We start from the raw sequence: 13,947 nt of genomic DNA on the forward strand, positions 1-13,947 counted from the left end.
GATCCCTATAAGACAAATATTGGTTTTCTTCAAATTATCCCAGAGCTCTCTGAGAGAGTGATCTGTTTTTGACTTCCATTTCTCTTTCTCTTTGAGAGTTTGGGAGCATTTGAAGCTTTGTCTTCGATGTCAGAAATCCTTTCTTCTGCTTGTTCCATTCTGTTACTGAGGGATTCTACTGTGTTTCTCAGATCTTTGAGGGATGCAGCTTTTTGTCTCAATGTGTCAAAATATTTGGTCTTTGAATTTGTTGAATTCTTGAGATGTCTTTTGGGTTACTGCTTGGAGTTCTAATTTTATCTTCTTTGCTATCCAGATTCTGAATTCGATTTCTGACCTCTCAGCTATTTGTTTGTGCATGGGATCTTGTGCTGTGTCTGCCCCATTGATTTTTGGGGGAGTTGATCTGCTCTGATTATTCATATTGCCAGAGTTTTTCTGTTGATTTCACCTCATGATTGTTTTTCACTGTTGCCTCTGGCTTTCCTGAGTTGGGGAGGTGTCTCTCTAATATTAGACCCGAGAAGGATCACTCTATTGTTGCTGGATCTTAGCAGGGAGTGACCCTGTGTAGTTCCCCTGGGGCTTCCCCAGCCAGAGAGTTCTGGTTGTGGAAGCAGTTCCGGATTGTGACACCCCTTGATGCAGCAACAGGGTGGGAGGTGGTGCTCATGGTTCTGGGAGTGCCTGGTGCCCAGTGAGTTTGGCACAGAGAGCCCATGCCTCCAGCAGTCTCTGGCCAGAAGAAGGGCTCTGCGCAGAGGCAGGGAGGGCTTCGGAGGGCACACGGATACCAGAGTCCCTGGCCTGATGAGCGGGCCTGTGTGGAGGCAGGGAGGGGACAGGAGGGAGGATGCAGGGTTGCGTGGCTCCTGCAGTTCCTGTTCAGGGCATGCAGAGGCCTGGCGAGTCTGGGTCGTGTGTCAGGGGTCATAGCACAGCTCTTATGGAGGTCTGGGTGGCACCAAGCACAGGAGTCTGAGGTTGCTATGAGCTGTGATGCCATGGCACTCTACCCAGGGCAACAGCCTGAGGCTCCAGTGTGCCAAAACAGGTCTCACTCTGCCCCTGAGGGTTAAGCCTGTAAGGCAGCTCAGTCCCCACCTTTAGGCTTCTCAGTCACTAGGTTACTAGCTCCTGCCCGATCCTTGCTCTGTGACCCTGAGGGCGGAGCTTGCCAGAGCAGTTCTCTCACAATGGCTCCCTGCAGCCCACAGCTGAACACTATTAGCTCCGTCCAGCTCAGCGGCTCAATCTGGAGCCCTACACAATGCCCAAAGTTCTCTGCACTCCTGCTCAAGCTCCCCCAAGGTAGTTCAACTGAGTGACAAGTCTAAAAGCCCTGAAACAGTTCACAGGTAAGGCCTTTCTGGTTTGCAGTCTCACTTGGTGCTTGTACTTACAGCTGCTGGTGGGATTAGGTGGATCAAACACACGCAACCACTTGCCAGTTTTCCACTGTTTTTATCTTTCTCTTGGGGTCCAGAAGTCCCTTGATGACTCTCTGTATCCTCAAAGGGATGATTATAGGCAGATTCCAGCAGCCAGAGATGTCTGGAGTCTTATTTCCCCAGACTCACTGTTGTAGGGAAGCTGTTACTCAGCCACCATCTTGCTCCACCTCCTGAAAATATTTTTTGATATTAAATTTGTTTAGACATTGAATAGCTTTATTAAGGGCACAATTAATCATTTTGGTTACATATTTAATATTCACAGGGTATCAAAATGGTTAACAGGAAAATGACATGATAACTAGAATCTAAGTAAACTGCTAAACTAATTTAGAGAAATGTAAATGAAATAAATGCTTATGACAGACAATTCAGGATTTCTCGATTTCTAGGTTTTCACTAAGTTTTGGGCTACTAGAAGTTAAAATTTGTGATTGTGATCGTATATACAAAGAAAGCAGAAAAAATTACTAAGTGAGATATGTTTTTATGAAAAAATATAAAATGGGCATGCAATCATTAAAAAGCATTTTTTTAGGTCCCAAGATGGAGGCAGAGATGGCTCCCAGAAAGCTGCGGCAGCATCCAGGCTACTGAGGCTGGCCTCACAAGGTTGGCAGCAGACTGGCAGAGCCCAGGGCCAGAGGAGGGGTGGGGGTGACCTATGTGCTGTTAGCAGACAGGGCTGGGCCATGTGGTGGCAGTGCCAGGGAATACTTATGTTGGACTTGGCCTCTCCCTCCTTAGGTTGACTGGCTTAGGCCTTGGTTCCTGGGCCATGGCACTAAGGGAACTCAAATTATGTCTGCTGGGAGATATGGGCATGGGTAAATCCAGTACTGTGTGGCAGTATGTGGAAGCCAGTTTTGATCCAAACATCAAGCCAACAATAGGGGCATCTTTTATGACCAAGATTGTCCAATACCAAGATGAGGTACATAAATTCCTAATCTGGGATACAGCTGGACAAGAAAGATTTTGTGCCTTAGCACCAATGTACTATTGAGAGTCAGCTACAGCTATAATCATCTATGATATCATAAAAGAAGAGAGAACAACATTAAAGAATTGAGTAAAAGAGCTTAGACAGCATGGCCCACCTAATATTGTTGTGGCCATTGCAGGAAATAAGTATGATCTTATTGATGTAAGAGAAGTCATGAAGATAGATGCTAAGGACTAAGCCCACTCCATTAATGCAATTTTTATAGAGACCAGTGCAAAAAACTCTATAAACACAAATGAATAATTTTTTTAGAAATTAGTTGAAGAATCCCATCCACTGACGCCACCTGCCATCTGGCAATAAGGGCTTCAAACTCTGAAGACAGCCTTCAGAGCCAAAGAGTAGCTGCTGTTGACTGAGCTTCAGCTTCTCAGATAATGATGAAGTAGTGGTCCTGAAAGTTAAAAGGAAGGCTGTGGTCCCTGCCATCAGTTTTCACCTAGCTGGTCTTGAGTGTTCTTCATGTAAAAAATATTCACAGAAATTGACCGGTTCTGTTCTCTCTTTGAAGATTGCAGCAATATTTCAGTCTATGGACTTCTGTTATGCAAAGAATTTCTGGTATATACAAAGGTACTACATCATTGGCTTTTGACCTTACTGAAAAGGAACTTATAATTGTATGGATGGTAGGATTACATTGTTGAATAGTTTTGTAATCAAGATTGTATGGAACATTTGTAAAGGGAAAATTAGCACTTTCATGGTTGTGGAGGGTAAAAAAGACCTTGTGGAGATTGCAATTTTCTTGTTTCTGTTTCCACTGTTAGAGGGGGTTGTATCAATTAAAGTGTGGTAGGAAATCGTAAGTGGAGAGACGGCAATTATTTGAAGCCATAATGGATTATTTATAGGACTGATGCAAACAAATCAATCTCTGCCATCTGTGAAGCACATTCCATTGAATATATTATCCTAGGATGCATACAGTAGATTAAAAACGATAATAGTAGATGTCTATCTCACCTTGGGTTTGCCTCTGACCCTATCATGTATGTGTCACCAAACACATTATTGGCACCTTTTAAAATTAGCTCTTATGATCAGTATGGAATAAATTGAATTGCATATTTTCTAAACTGACTAGTCATAGTTTAAAAAAGAGGAAGAGGATAAAAAGTAAATAAAGTGTGTAAATGCTCTCAGTTATTTAACCCAAGTATTTTAGTGGGGAAAAATAAGTATTTGTTGCTTAGTGTATGTAAAGTTGTAGTCTGTACTTATGAGATCATTGCTTAAATATTATAAATTGTGTAAATACATTAATAAATTCTAAAGTTTCAAAAAATAAAAAAAATTAATTTGGATGTTATTTAAACATGTTTAGAAAGCAAGATAAAAAACCAGTAAGTAGGAGAGAGAGATGTAAAGATGGTCTATGTAAATTATAAAAATTTGTAAAGGTATTTTGTATGTGATCAAGTTGGCTATAATTTAAAGGAAATTTTTAGGTTACCATAACAAGGTTCTCTTAAAATATTAGTTTGTTATTAATAAAATTACAAGAGGTTTTAATTTTAATTCTATAATCTACTTCTTTCAAAACTTCTCAGATCTCTATTTCAGAAGTTCAACTTTTGCTGTGTCTTATTGCTTTCAGCTTTTTTTCCCCTTGAGAAGGCATGAGATGATAACTCTCTCCTTCACCCTTTTCATTAGCTATTGTTGTTTTTCCAACTCCTGGTTCTAAGTCTGCAGTTAATATAACAGCGATAACAGCCTGAAAAGGCTAAAAATACTATTTCTTTACATCACCCTCATTCTTTTTGAGAATTAAAACCTGCATCCCTGCCTCTGGCCACTTGTCAGGAAGGGAAGGGGAGGTCCTTTGTTCTTTGTACAATAGGAAATGGCTCAATATACAACCAGGTAGGTGGAGGTACAGGGAAGAGGTCTAAGAGGTCAGTGTGGGCAGAAGTCATGAGATTGTCTTTGGCAGAGATGGGGTTGATAAAAACCATTAGCTATACGATATCCTGAAGCTGAAAATATTCCCTTTAAAAAGTTCTGTATTTCTACTTATGCGGAGGACAATGGTACTTTGGGATGGGAGACCACCACTCTCCTTACTTGCCTTTTCCTTAACCACTTGTCCTCATTCTTTTGATGTGGTCTTGGGAACAAGCCCTGAGCTTTTTTTTTTAGAGATAGAGTCTCACTCTATCTTCCTTGGTAGAGTGCTATGGCGTCACAGCTCACAGCAACTTCCAGCTCTTGGGCTTAGGTGGTTCTCCTGCCTCAGCCTCCTGAGTAGCTGGGACTACAGGTGCCCGCCACAATGCCTGGCTATTTTTTGTTGCACTTTGGCTGGGGCTGGGTATGAACCCGCCACCCTCAGTATATGGGGCCAGTGGTCTATTCACTGAGCCACAGGAGCCATCCCAAGCACTGAACTTTTGGTAACAGAATTTGTTATTCCTGCGCAGGCCTATCACCCATGGGTACCAGTAGAATGGTACCCATGATTGCTGCTGGAAGCTGCAGAAAGCAGTCCTAGGCCAAGCCATGGGTCTTCACTGGGAGGAACAATGTCTGTTTTTTTTTTTTTTTTTTTTTGAGACAGAGTCTCACTTTCTTCCTCCCAGTAGAGTACTGTGGTGTCATAGCTCACAGCAATCTCAAAGTCTTGGGCTTAAGTGATTCTTTTGTCTCAGCTTCCCAAGTAGCTGGGACTACAGGTGCCCACCACAGTGCCTGGCTATTTTTTTGTTGCAATTGTTATTGTTGTTTAGCTGGCCCGGGCTGGTTTCGAACCTGCCAGCCTCGGTGTATGTGGCAGGTTCTGTTGCGTGAGGGATCATGGAGTGGCTGTCGTCACAGGTGTAAGCCCGTTACTGAAATGATAAGAAAGCAAGAAAACGACTACAAGCTCATAGTGGCAAGCAGTGATATTCTTTATTTCCAGCTAGCTTAAATAGCCAACTAGTCACATACACACTGTTGATCTATAATCACACAGTACTTTACATAACATATTGTAAAACTTGATTAATCTTTTCTTGGTGCTTGCCAATCTACTGATTAATTGATATACATTTTTCTAACTCAAAAATAACTATTATATGAAACATACATCAGCTGCTTTGCTCATGAGCTGATAAGTCACAAGACCTCAATAAAGAAAGAGTATATTGTTCCTTTAGATCTCTGGAAACCTATAATGACCTGAGGGGTAGAAACTTATTATCTCGCTTAACCATGGTCCGGAGGCTGTTTAGCTTATTGATTACATGACTTGCATGCCTCAGCCTCTGGGCTGTATCTCTGGGGGTGGAGTTTTCTGCTCCAAAGCCCCCAGGCTTAACAGCCACATAGTTGTGTCACTGAGGTTGGGCTTTTACCTCCAAGCCTCAGGCTTAACAACTTAGTTTACCGAGGCAGCCAGGCCTGCAATAAAACCTTTTTGTCAGCGAGAAATTGAAACAGCTTTTCTCAGGAAGCTTGAGCACAGAGCATATAGGCTTTTAGCCTATAGGTTCCCTACCCATTGAGCTACGGGAGCTGCCAAGCAATGTCTTTTTGAGGTGAGAGAGTAAAGGATGGCCCCCAGCATCTTCCAGGGTTAATTTTAGCACTGGATAACTCCTGTCTCTGTACTTCTGAAGCTCCCCCACAACCTGAAACTTGTTGAGGGGAAGGAAACAGATCTGGAAAGAGTCCAGACAGCCTCAGCCACTTGTTTGATTAAGTTCCCTGGCATGCGTACCAAGACCCTAGTTTCTCCATTTGGGGAGAGTTTTGAAACTTCCAGTCCTCTGGCAGGGCATTTGTTTGGAGCACTATTGTAGGGCATTTGTGTGGAGGTGACATTTGAGGTGGAAGACATGAGGTTGAGTAGAACTAGGAAACCTGGTTTGGATTTGGAGCTCATTAGTGGGTCCCAGGGATTGGGTGAGCTAGGGCAACTACTTGGGGAGGGATTTGAATAATCCAGCCCTGTGGCAGGGTATTTGTTTGGAGGTGCCATTTGGGGTGGTGTTTGTCCTTCTTGGGTCCCCATTTGATTAATAGTCTTTGACATTTTGTGTTGTGGATCCTTTGTATTGTCTGTGGATCCCCTGTATTGTTTGTGAGTTTCCCTGTAACGTAGGTATATCTGGAAGCCCTTTGGGGAAGAATCTTGGCTGAATGGCCAACTTTTAGCTATAAGTCTATGTCTAAAAGAGAATGGTGTTATTGTAATCCAATGTATGTGCTGGAATGTGGGGAGAAGTTGCTGTTGAATGAAACCTTGATTTATTATACTGTCTTACAACTGGAATTATTTTGCCAAAGATCAGGTAAATGGAATGAAAGCCCATGTGTATTATGGTACAGGGAGACTTCCACTGGCAGTAGATGAGACAGTAGATCCCACGTGAAAAATCAACTGGGTTGGAGCTCATGAACCCCCACCCCTGCTGCTCACTACCTACCTGCCAGGGAAACTGCTACTGGCACAGCTGTGCCTAAGTTCATGAATGGGAGCAGCTTTCTCCCTCACCCTTACTGGCACTCTGTAGCCAGCTGAGGCAGAGTGCCAGGTTGGGTCATTACCCTGGGAATGGACTAAGTGGGAGGGGATCTGTGCTGCTGAGTGAGGGAGAAATGGAGTGAGGCAGGTGAAGGAATGACCTGGTGCATGTGCACTCAGCAGGAAGGTGCCACAGCTGGGCTACCAGGGGAAGGAACACCCACCACAGCTGGGATGATCCATGGAAAAATGCACACTTGAACTTGTACAGATATGGGACCCTGTTGAAAGCCTTTAGGTGTCTGGACTCAGCAGACCCCAGCTGGGGGCGACTGCCACTCACTGGTATCATCTTGTCATGAAAGGGGTGAGGGTGGGGGCAACTGGAAGTAATTCTTCAGTACCACACCTACTAGGTTATGACTTAGGGGAGAGAATAGTTTGTTCCTCTAAAACCCAGCAGGAAACTCAATTTGGGCAGAGGTCACCCATACCTGTTGCAGGGTAATTTATGTAAAATCAGTGTGCTTTTTGTTAAAAGGAAGGACACTGAGGAAAGAACATTTCCCCCAAATTGCAAAAGGGCTGCAGGTAACAACAAACCTCCAGGAGAGTTCACATCCAGAACTCAGATGATGAAGGAGAGGCTCTGGGGTCCCTTGCCTTACTAGAGGTTCCCTCACGCCCCATAGGATCCCTGAGTGAAATTGATAGTGGAGATTTGATTGGCAACAAGCCACATGAGTAAAAGCAGTCTGGAGCTCTTCTCCCTTCTTTTTCTGCTACTTCCCTGGCCCATGGCACCAGCTAAGTGTGGCACTCTGTGAGCCAGGCAGAGGGTTGAGGGGAAGGCCAGGCAGTAGTGAGTAATTCATAGGCAAGTGGCAGCTGAGGAACTTGCCAGCAAGAGACTATGAGTGGTACTTTGTTGTATTTGAACAGCCAGATCCCAGAACTAGAGTGGCCCTGTGGCACTGCTGGATTGTGTTGCTTCAGGGGTTTAAAAAGAATCTCCTTACATGTTTGGTGGAGATGCTGGAGAACTGGTGTAACCTGCAATGGCACATATTTGCAAACATCAGGTTACTTATATGGCATTCCAAATTAGTAAGGAAACCTGCAGCAATTGCATGGGTTCCTAGGAATGGCAGGGTTCACTCACATCTGGATACCAAACTTTGGACTAATAGCAAAGCCCTAGTACAAAGCCCTAGTACAAGTAAAGAGACAAATATAGGGCCCTTTATCTAGACCACAGATGTTCAAAATGTTTTTGAAGAACTAAAGCAGTCTTATGACTGCTCCCTCTTTGGGGTTGCCTTAGTATGGATGCTGCAAGTTGTTACTAAAGACTGTGTCTATTCTCTATCCTGACTCTGTTACCAGCCAAGGAAAAATAAACTTTCACAGCACGACTCCTTAGAGATTCTGGAAGCTGTCTGTTCTAGCAGGATGGATCTGTCAGATCAGCCAGTGCCAATGCACACTGGGATCTTTTCACTGACAGGGGTAGCTTTATGGACAACAAAGGGATGGATATGCAGTGATCATGGCAGTGGCACTGACACCTGGGACTTCAGCTCAGAAAGCTGAGCTGATTGGTTCAACCAGAACAACTCTTCATTTATCAAGAGAGGGAAAATAGCAAATATTTATACCAACTCTAAATGTGCTTTTTTGATTGTGAATACTCATAGTACCATTTGGAAGAAAAAGGGTTCTCCTGATGGCAAGAAATAAGGCTATTAAGTGTGTCGGGCAACTGGCAGAGCTGCTAAGGAGGCCACTAACATCTTTAAAACTACAGATGGGGGTCCTAACATTTGGGATGGCATAGCTAACTGGAAAGAGAAATTTCATGAACTCATTCTCCTACCTGAAGCCTTGGTTCAGACCCTTAAGAGGCACCTGTAAGAATAAACACATTATAGGTGTGATGTCTTAATCAATTTGGTGGGATCTCATTCAAAAGGACCCTGTTTGTGATGATTTTTAATTTCACCCAGATGCATAAACTTGTAATAATAGATACCTTTGCAGGCTGTGTAGAGACTTGTACTATCCTAACAGAGAGAGAGCATCTAAAGTTGCCAGAATCCTTCTGAATGAACTTACTCTGAGATGAGCTCCTACCAGGAGCTGCAGGCCTGGGACAGGGCCTTTGCTGAGTTTTTGTGCATATACACTAGCGTGGAGCAGGAGCAAGCTTGGAGGACAACGAGATAATGGGTGTTACCAGTCCACGGAAAAAGGCCAAACATGGTATATGTACACCATGGAATATTATGCAGCCTTAAAGAAAGATGGAGACTTTACCTCTTTCATATTTACATGGATGGAGCTGGAACATATTCTTCTTAGTAAAGTATCTCAAGAATGGAAGAAAAAGTACCCAATGTACTCAGCCCTACTATGAAACTAATTTAGGGCTTTCACTGAAAGCTATAACCCAGTTACAACCTAAGAATAGGGGGAAGGGGGAAAAGGAGGGGATGGAGGGGGGAGGTGGGTAAAGGGAGGAAGATTGGTGGGATTACACCTGCGGTGCATTATACAAGGGTATATGTGAAACTTAGTAAATGTGGAATGTAAATGTCTTAGCACAGTGACTAAGAAAATGCCAGGAAGGCTATGTTAACCAGTGTGATGAAAATGTGTCAAACGGTCTATGAAGCTAGTGTATGATGCCCCATGATCATATCAATGTACACAGCTATGATTAAATAAAAAAAAAAAGAAAAAGGCCAAACAAATGGAGAATGGCATGCTGGTGATTGATGCTGTGGGCAGACAGCTGTAGAAATAGCTTGACAGCTCAACATATTACTGTATGATTACTTCACAGCAGTGTACATCAGGGGAATCTTTGCTTCTCACTGTTTGCACCTAGAAATGCTTGCCAATGTCCTGTGGTTACCCATGAGCTTGTTTCAGTGGACCCCCAGTGGGAACCTGGTGAATTGTTTCTCCAAGGAGGTGGACATGGACTCAGTGATCTCAAAGGTCAACAAGATTTTTTTTTTTTTTTTTTGGAGACAGAGTCTCACTCTTTCATCCTGGGTAGAGTGCTGTGGCATCATAACTGACAGCAACCTTAAACTCTTGGGCTCAAGCAATCCTCTTGCCTCAGCCTCCCAAGTAGCTTGGACTACAGGCGCCCACCACAATGCCTGGCTATTTTTTTTTATCTATTTATTTATTTTTACTTTTATTGTTAAATCATAGCTGTGTACATTTGTGCAATCAAGGGGTACAATGTGCTGGTTTCATATACAATCTGAAATATTCTCATCAAACTGTTCAACGTAGCCTTCATGGCATTTTCTTAGTTACTGTATGTAGGCATTTGTATTCTGCATTTAATAAGATTCGCCTGTACCCATTCTAAAATGCACCATAGGTGTGGCCCCACCCATTACCCTCCCTCCACCATGACCTCCCCCTCCCTTCCCCTTCCTTGGCCCTTTCCCCATAGTCTTGTGCTATAGTTGGGTTATAGCCTTCATGTGAAAGCTATAATTTAGCTTCATAGTAGAGCTGAGTACATTGGATACTTTTTCTTCCATTCCTGAGATACTTTGCTGAGAAGAATATGTTCAAGCTCCATCCATGTAAACATGAAAGATGTAAAGTCTCCATCTTTCTTTAAGGCTGCATAATATTCCATGGTATACATGTACCACAATTTGCTAGTTCATTCATGGCTCGATGGGCACTTGGGTTTCTTCCATGACTTAGCAATTATGAATTGGGCTGCAATAAACATTCTGGAACAGATGTCTTTGTTATATTATGATTTTTGGTCTTCTGGGTATAAACCTAGTAAAGGAATTATAGGATCGAATGGCAGATCTATTTTTAGGTCTCTAAGTATTCTCCAAACATCCTTCCAGAAGGAACGTATTAGTGTGCATTCCCACCAACAGTGTAGAAGTGTGCCCTTTTCTCCACATCCACGTCAACATCTCTGGTTTTGGGATTTTGTTATGTGGGCTACTCTCACTGGGGTTAGGTGATATCTCAAAGTAGTTTTGATTTGCATTTCTCTGATGATTAAGGATGATGAGCTTTTTTTCATGTGTTTGTAGATTGTGCGTCTGTCTTCTTTAGAGAAGTTTCTCTTCAAGTCCCTTTCCCACCCTGAGATGGGGTCACGTGTTCTTTTCTTGCTAATACGTTTGAGTTCTCTGTGAATTCTGGTTATTAGACCTTTATCGGAGGTATAACCTGCAAATATTTTCTCCCATTCTGAGGGCTGTCTGCTTGCTTAACTTACTATGTCCTTGGCTGTGCAGAAGCTTTTTAGTTTGATCAGGTCCCAGTAGTGTATTTTTGATACTGCTTCAATTGCCTGGGGAGTCCTCCTCATAAAATATTCACCCAGGCCGATTCCTTCAAGAGTTTTCCCTGCACTTTCTTCAAGTATTTTTATAGTTTCATGTCCTAAGTTTAAATCTTTTATCCAGGGAGAGTCTATCTTAGTTAATGGTGAAAGGTGTGGGTCCAGTTTCAATCTTCTACAGGTTGCCAGCCAGTTTACCCAGCACAATTTGTTAAATAGGGAATCTTTTCCCCCACTGAATGTTTTTAATTGAATTGTCAAAAAGCAAATAACAGTAAGTAGCTGGATTCATCTCTTGGTTCTCTATTCTGTTCCAGACATCTACTTCTCTGTTTTTGTGCCAATACCATGCTGTTTTGATCACTATCGATTTATAGTACAGTCTCAGGTCTGGTAGCATGATTCCTCCTGCTTTGTTTTTATGGCTGAGTAATGTTTTGGCTATTCGAGGTTTTTTCTGATTCCATATAAAATGAAGTATTATTTTTTTTCAAGATCTTTAAAATATGACAATGGAGCTTTAATAGGAATTGCATTAAAATTATATATTGCTTTGGGCAGTATGGACATATTAACCATGTTGATTCTTCCCAGCCATGAGCATGGTATGTTTTTCCATCTGTTAACATCTTCAGCTATTTCTTTTCTTAAAGTTTCATAATTCTCTTGGTAGAGGTCTTTCACATCCTTTGTTAGGTATACTCCCAAATATTTCATCTTCTTTGGCACTACTGTGAAAGGAATAGAGTTCTTGACTGTTTTTTCAGCTTGGTTATGGTTTTTATATATAAAGGCTACAGATTTATGGGTGTTGATTTTGTAGCCTGAGACATTGCTGTATTCCTTGATCACTTCTAAAAGTTTTTTAGTAGAATCCCTCGTGTTTTCCAGATATATGATCATATCATCTGCGAAGAGTGAAAGTCTGATCTCTTCTGACCCTATGTGGATACCCTTGATCGCCTTTTGTTCCCTAATTGCAATGGCTAAAACTTCCATTACAATGTTAAAGAGCAATGGAGACAATGGGCAACCTTGCCTAGTTCCTGATTTAAGTGGAAAGGATTCCAATTTAACTCCATTCAATACCATATTGGGTGTGGGTTTGCCGTAGATGGCCTCTATTAGTTTAAGAAATGTCCCTTCTATCCCAATTTTCTTAAGTGTTCTGATCATGAAGGGATGCTGGATATTATTGAAAGCTTTTTCTGCATCGATTGAAAGAATCATATGGTCCTTATTTTTTAGTTTATGTGCTGAATTACATTTATAGGTTTACATATATTGAGCCAGCCTTGAGACCCTGGGATAAATCCCACTTGGTCATGGTATATAATTTTTTTGACGTGTTGTTGGATTCTGTTTGTTAGGCTCTTATTGAGTATTTTAGCACCAATATTCATTAGTGATATTGGTCTATAATTTTCTTTTCTTGTTGGGTCTTTCCCTGGTTTGGGGATCAAGGTGATGTTTGCTTCGTAGAATGTGTTGGGTAATATTCCTTCTTTTTCTATATATTGGAAGAGGTTTAGTAATATAGGTACTCGTTCTTCTTTAAAGGTTTGGTAGAATTCTGATGTAAAGCCATCTGGTCCTGGGCTTTTATTTTTAGGGATATTTTGTATAGTTGATGCTATTTCAGAACTTGATATAGGCCTGTTCAACATTTCCACTTCGTTCTGGCTAAGTCTTGGTATGTGGCATGCTTCCAGGTATTGGTCGATTTCATTCAGATTTTCATATTTCTGAGAGTAGAGTTTCTTGTAGTATTCATTAAGGATTTTTTGAATTTCTGAGGGGTCTGTTGTTATTTCATCATTACCATTTCTGATTGATGAAATTAGAGATTTTACTCTTTTTTTCCTTGTTAGGTAGGCCAAAGGTTTATCATTGATCTTTTCAAAGAACCAACTTTTGGATTTATTGATTTGTTGTATAATTATTTTGTTTTCAATTTCATTTAGTTCTGCTCTGATTTTGGTTATTTCTTTTCTTCTGCTGGGTTTGGGGTTGGAGTGTTCTTCCTCCTCCAGTTGCTTGAGATATCCCATTAAGTTATTAACTTCCTCTCTTTCCGTTTTCTTGAGGAAGGCTTGCTGTGCTATAAATTTCCCTCTTAGGACTGCCTTTGCAGTATCCCAGAGGTTCTGGTAATTCATGTGTTGATTGTTGTTTTGTTCCAAAAATTTGGTGAATTCCTTCTTAATCTCGTCTATAACCCATCTATCCTTCAGAATAAGGTAATTTAGCTTCCATGTTTTTGTGTGGTTATGCAGGTTCCTGTTGTTATTGAGTTCAACTTTTATTCCATGATGATTTGAGAAGATGCAAGGAACAATTTCTATTTTTTTTTAATTTGCTGAGTTTAGATTTGTGGCCTAGGATGTGGTCGATTTTGGAGTATTTTCTGTGGGCTGATTAGAAGAATGTGTATTCAGTTCTGTTGGGATGAAATGTTCTGTAGATGTCTGTTAAGTCCAGATGTTGAATGGTTGAGTTTAAATCTAAAATTTCTTTGCTTAGCTTCTTTTTGGAGGATCTATCCAGCACTGCTAAAGGGGTGTTAAAATCTCCAACTACTATGGAAGTGGACGAAATAGAGTTACTCATGTCTGTTAGAGTTTCTCTTATAAATTGAGGTCCATTCTGGTTGGGTGCATAAATATTAATAATTGAAATCTCATCATATTGA

General features: G+C 41.6%; 1 pseudogene; it reads left to right on the forward strand.

Moving 5' to 3' along the window:
• The first annotated feature begins 2,232 nt into the window (after positions 1 to 2,232).
• Positions 2,233 to 2,815, forward strand: LOC128577601 (ras-related protein Rab-22A-like; annotated as a pseudogene).
• Positions 2,816 to 13,947: the final 11,132 nt, after the last annotated feature.

Source organism: Nycticebus coucang, chromosome X (genome assembly GCF_027406575.1).
Source record: "Nycticebus coucang isolate mNycCou1 chromosome X, mNycCou1.pri, whole genome shotgun sequence".
NCBI classification, from domain to species: Eukaryota; Metazoa; Chordata; class Mammalia; order Primates; family Lorisidae; genus Nycticebus; species Nycticebus coucang.